Genomic DNA, 6,516 nt, shown 5'->3' with positions numbered 1-6,516 from the left:
GGGAAAAGACAGCTTCTCTGATAGGTTATTTTTCCTATGGTTTCACACCCTTCCAACCTTTTGCATTAAATGCTGTTGTTTTCAAGGTCTGTTTATAATTTCCGTGGATAATTCACACAGTCTCAGCATACACACACACATAAATCAGTAAGGAAAGACATATATAGATTATGGCACCCGATACAATTTCAGAATACATATTCAAGGACACATGGAACATTAACAAAATTGGGTCCTGTGTTGGGCCACAGTGTAAGTTTCATCAAAATCTGAAAGGCTGAACATGGCATGATGGTGTTTGCCTATAATCTTGACTGATTGGGAAACAGAGGCAGGAAAAGTTTGAGCCAGCAGGGGGCAACTCAGTGAGAATCTGTCTCAAAATAAATACATTTTAAAAAGTGAGGGCGCTTGAGGATGTAACTCAGTGGGAGAGCTTCCTTGGGTTCAATCCCCAGTACTACTAGAAAAGCACCCAAGTGTTTGGAAATTAAAAAATACATTTCTAAATAACCCATAGATCAAAATATAAACCATAATAGAAATAAAATATTTGATGTGAATATTATTAAAAATTCTATGAATCAAAACTTGTGGAACATGGCAAAAATCATATTAGAGGGAAATTTATAGTCTTACATGTACACATGAGGATCCAGGAGCCATCTTGGGACTGCAGTGTGGCAGGGCCTACAGAAACTGAAACCCAGATTTGTGAGGTACTGGCAACCTTCAGTGACACTATAACTCTACAGGGTAGAAAATGTACTGCCTCAGAGCTCCACAGCTAGATGGGAAGACAAACAAACAAAATGAAAAAAAAAAAAAAAAAGGAATAAAGCACTCCGAACAAACCAGGATGCTCCAATTATAGACTCCATTGACAAAACAGTAGAAGAATGTCAGAGAAGGAGTTCAGAATTTACTTAGTAAAACTGCTTCATGACTTTAAGGAGGATATAAAGAGTGAAATCAGAGCTATGTTTCAGGAGAAGGTAGATAACTTAAATAAGGAGATGAAGACCCTGAAATCTAGAAGAAATTTTTGAAATGAAGGAATCAATAAACCAAAATAAAAATTCAATGGCAAGTAGCACCAACAGAGGAGACCACTTGGAAGACAGAACCTTAGGCAATGAAGACAAAATATATAATTTTGAAAATAAATGTGACCACAAAGAAGATGATAAATTATGTGATGTTCCCTCACCCAGACACAACACCTGAACAGTAGCTGCTGAAGCCAACGGAGTGGAGCTACTGTGACTACTCCTGGGCTGATAAGAAAGACCCCCAAGGCAATGGCATTGTGGTGGGGTTCCAACTGCTGCTCCAAAAGCAACTGAAGGGAAAACAAATGTAGGAAGAAATGTCTGAATTCATCCAGAGAGGATAAAGATTGAAGAAGAATATGCAAAGAACTTTGCTAAGCTCTCTCAGAACTCCTTGGCTGCACAGGAGGAAGGCTCCCTCGGAGAAGCATGGGCCCAGGTGAAGAGGAGCCTGGAAGATGAAGCAGTTCATCTCAAGTTGTCCGCCAAGCTTCACAGTGAGGTAAAGAAGCCCCTAATGAACTTTTTGTGAGAACTTCAAGAAAGACATGAAAAAGTGTGACCACCATTATAGCTGACCTCTGCAAGCAACTTGCCAGCTGCTATGCATTGATGAAGAAGGCCTGGAAAGCCCTCCCATAGTGGCAGAGAGACCTGGAGATGAAGACCCAGCAGCTGGAGATCAAGCTGAGCAACAAGATGGAGGAGGACATCAAGGAGGCACAGAGGAAGTCCACAAAGGCTGGTGATGACCTCGTGTGCTGTGTAGACCTCTACAACCAGGCGCAGTCCAAGTGGTTTGAAGAGATGGTGACCACCACTTTGGAGCTGGAGCGGCTGGAAGTGGAGAGGGTGGAGATGATCTGGAAACATTTGTGCCAGTACACACAGCTGTGCATTAAACGGATATGTTCAACCAAAACAAAATTGAGCCTGTGGACCAACTGCTTCGAAAAGTGGACCCGGCCTAAGACAGAGAGTTGTGGGTCAGAAAGCACAAACAGGCAACCTTTGCACTGTGGACATGGAGATCTAGACATGCCTGTGTGGCCCCGGAGGTCCTGCCCAGGAGAGACGCTGGGTGTCCCACAGAGAGGAGATGGTGGTTCCTGCTGGGTGAAGCTGCCCTCCCACCCACTCTCCTGTCCACTGAGGAGAGAGGAGAGAGCTGGCAATTCCAGAAGGGTGATCTGGATGGTCCAGCTGGGGGATCCCAAATATTCCCAGGCCAAGACAGACCTGCAATCCTGCCCTTGTCTCCAAGACTGAAGCCCCATGCCATGCTTGTTGCTTTGAGAACAAACTGAGGTTGGAAAAAAAAAAATGCACATATTAGGAGAACAAAACTTGATAATCAAGTAACTAAAGGTTCATATTAGGAAATTAGGGAGAAAAACAGGGAATAAATTTAAATAAATAACAAAAATGTGAATAAGAAGACCAGATATTAAAGAAACAAAAAAATAAAGTAGGCTCAATAAGAACAAAAGATGTTCCTTGAAAGACCAATAAAATTAACTATTGGTAAAACTATTCAAGAAAAAAAGGGAGGGAGAGGAAGAAAAGACAAATGCCAGAAATAAAAAGGAGACATCACTGCAGATCATATCTAAAAGATGTAGGATGTTGTTAACAACTTCATTCCAATAAATTATTCAGATGAATGTGCTGTCCTACAAGGGTTTCTAGTGCTCCTGCATGTCTTGCTTGGTATGCCAACCCTGACTAGTCACTCTCCACTACCCATTTCTTGGGGTAGTGTGTATAGTGAACAACCCTGAGATGTGATATAATGTGTCTCTCCAAGATAAAATAAAGACTAGCTAACTACTTGCTATAAAAGTGGTAGATTCCTTAGGCTCCTTGTTCTTCAATTGTGTCACAAAATCACTGCATGTATAGCATCACCTGGGCCCCTTCATGTCACCCCTATAAGGATTTGTGGGCAAGAGGAACCAATGAAAATATTCTGATAGAAGTGCTATTCATTGTGCCATAAGTATTAATAAAGTCCTTTGTCTCTGATCCAACAATTTCACATCCTCTGCTGATATTCATGTAATAGGCTAACTTGGTAGAGTGAAAGTAGGATAAAATAAAATTCCAAACCTGATAAAAATGGACAAGTGAGACTTTTAGTGGTGGTGAAGATACTACCAACACCCCCAAGAAAAAACACATACAAAACTGGTGAAAATTGTACATAGCTATATATACAAAATACAAAATACCTTAGTTGGTATAACAGCACTACCAGAGTGGGCTGAAAATGAAAACCAGGAACTACACCATTGGAAGGCAAGCTAACTCGATATGGACTACACGGCAAAAAATCAGACGTAGTGATGCTGTCAGAAAAAAAAAAAAAAAAAAAAAGAAAAAGAAAGAAAGAAATCACAAACAGGAGGAAATAAATGGAGAAAGCGCATAGCTGTGTTAGCTTGAGATCACAGTTTTACAGAAGTGAGCATCAGACCAATGGACTAGCCAGAAATTTAACAGGGAGATCTTAGAAATGAGAAAGCCACCAAGGATCTAGATAAGCTTTTCACACACCTCCACATGACTGGAAGCCTGCAGAGGGGAGACACAAGAGAATTCACTATCTCAATACATTCCTTGTTAAGAAATCTGTTTATATGCAGAAAAGATGAGAGAACTCAATGAAAAGACTCTACACATCATTGGCTGATTGGAAGGCTGAATACACATGCAAGAGAAACTCAAGAGGACCTGGCAAAAAGTAAAGCTAGGGTTTAAATACCTTGAACTTTGAATGTATGTCTCAGCTCATACACATTCATCAGAGAATATATACCTTTCAGGTTTGAAGTGTATGAGTGCAGTCTTTGACCAATCACTGGCTGACCACTAAGCTATGATGACACAGGGATACCCCTAGGAAGCCAGGCATATATATATGCCACATTTACACACACATGTAATGCTCACAAAAAAACCAAAACCCAAAATAAATAAAACTGAGCAGAGATATCAGCAATTGCATCCCAGGGATGGGTAGAATCTATAGATTAAATCCAGGAGAGTTAATAGAACAAAACATTCTATCAGGTTTCCAGCAAATCCCATTGGGAATAATGCCATATTAGGGGAATGTAGATTGATACAGCCATTTTGGAGAACAGTATGGGTTTTCCTTTTAAAAAAAAAAAAAAAAACACTACCATACAATCTAGCAACTCCTTCTGGGTATCTACATAAAGGGAATGAAATCAGTATCACTCAAAATAGCCAAGATATGGAAACAACCTAAGTATCCATCAACAGATGAAGAGATAAAGAAACATGGTATTTAATGTACAATGGAATATTATTCAGCCAAAAAAGGAAAGGAAATCCTTCCATTTGTGACAACACAGATAAACCTGGAGGATATAATACTAAGTGAAATAAGACAGAAACGGAAGGTCCAATACTATATGATCTCACATATATACATAATCTAACAAATTAAATTCACTGGAGCAGAGTAGAGAGGTGGTTGCCAAAGACCACTGTGTGGAGAGATGAGGAAATGTTGGTCAAAAGGTACATAGTCTTGAAGCTGGGTTCAACAGCACAGTTGTAATCCTAGTTACTCAGGAGGCTGAGGCAGGAGGATCACAAGTGTGAGGCCAGTCTGAGCAACTTAGTGAGACCCTGTCTCAAAATTTTAACAAGGGATCGGGCATGGTGTGTACACCTGTAATCCCAGCAACTCAGGAGGTCGAGGCAACTGAAGTGAGACCCTGTCTCTAAATAAAATATAAAAAGGGCTAGGGATGTGGCTCAGTGGTTAAGTGTCCCTGGGTTCAATCCCCAGTACAAGACAAAAAAAAAAAAAAAAAAAAATTAACAAGGGAACATAGCTGGCAAGTGGTATGTATGAGGCCTTTTATGGGGGGCAGGGGAAGGCCTAACTTGTTTACTTGGATCTCAAGAAGAATGAGAATAATGGGCAGAGGCAGTATTTATTTAATTAGATTATAACTGAGCATTTCCAGAACTGATAGATGAACTCACAACTTTGAGATGCTAAATAAAGTACAACTGGAAAAATATAATAGGCTTAATCCTCACTTAATATGCAGCACAATGAAACTATATAAAATTAGATACAAGAAGAAAATTTGAAAGTAGTCAGAGGAAAAAGACAAATCTCAATGGAGCAGATGACTAAAAGCTGACTTCACAGCAACAAGACATTAGGATACAATGGAAAGACATCTTCAAAATAACCATCCACTTAGAATTCTATGCCCAGAAAAATAGTACTTAAAGAAAGGTAAAATAAAGATATTTTCAAAAACCTAGAACAAAGTAAATTTGCCACCAGAGGAGCCACATCAAATTCTAAATGTTATACTTGAAGCAGAAGGAAAATTATTTTAAATGGATGCACAAAGGCAAATTAAGGAATGGGGAACAAAGGATGTGACAAATTTGTGGGTAATCTAAAGGAATATTAACTATGTAAAACAATAGTAGTGACTTGCATTAAAGAGACATAAAATATGTGACAATAGCATATAAATTAGGAGGAAGACAAATGGAATTAAAGTATTCTATGGCCATAAGTCACACATACATATTGAAATTTCTAGCCAGGAAAAATCATTAACGGAAAAGTACACAGCTTCTAACAGAAAAGAAAGAGTAATTTTTAAAAATCTGTTCAAAAAGAAAACAATAGCCAGGCGTGGTGGGGCATTCCTGTAATTCCAGTGGCTTGGGAGGCTGAAGCAGAAGGATCCCAAGTGCAAAGCCAGCCTCAGCAAAAATGAGACTGTTTCTAAATAAAATACAAAATAGGGCTGGGGATGTGGCTAGGTGGTTGAGTGCCCCTGAGTTAAATCCCCAGTACCAATCGAACAAAAAAACAAAGAAAGAAAGAAAATAGAGAAGAGTAACGTGCTAGGGATCAAACCTAGGGCCTCAGATGTGCCAGGCAAGCACTTTACCAATGAGCCTAGACTCAGCTCAGGACAAATAATAATAGTAATAACAAAAACATAGTACATACAAGAGATGCATCTAAAAGTTAAGGATACATAAAGGGTAAAAGTGAAACTGTAGAAATGACATACTATACAAATGCTAACCAAAAGTAAACTGATACAGTCATATTACTATCAAGATGGATTTCAAGACAGTTTATTAGTGGAAATAAAGATAATTTTTAAATGATAAAACTTCTTTCAATTCAACTAGAAAATATAACAATTATAAATTTTTATGCACTCAATACACCACTAAAATTTTACGAAAAAGGAAAAAACTGAAAGAACTACACCCACACATTTGGAGATTTTAATACAATATAGTAATGAAAATAAGTGTGGTAGGGGAGTGCAGGGGAGAGAGAGAGGGGAGAAAAAAGAAGAAAAAATTTACAAAAACCACCACAAAGGAAATAAAACCGAACATGATTAAAATAATCTAATGGATATATATAGAGCATTGT

This window comes from Sciurus carolinensis, chromosome 6 (genome assembly GCF_902686445.1).
Source record: "Sciurus carolinensis chromosome 6, mSciCar1.2, whole genome shotgun sequence".
NCBI lineage: Eukaryota > Metazoa > Chordata > Mammalia > Rodentia > Sciuridae > Sciurus > Sciurus carolinensis.
This window is presented reverse-complemented; position numbering follows the sequence as displayed.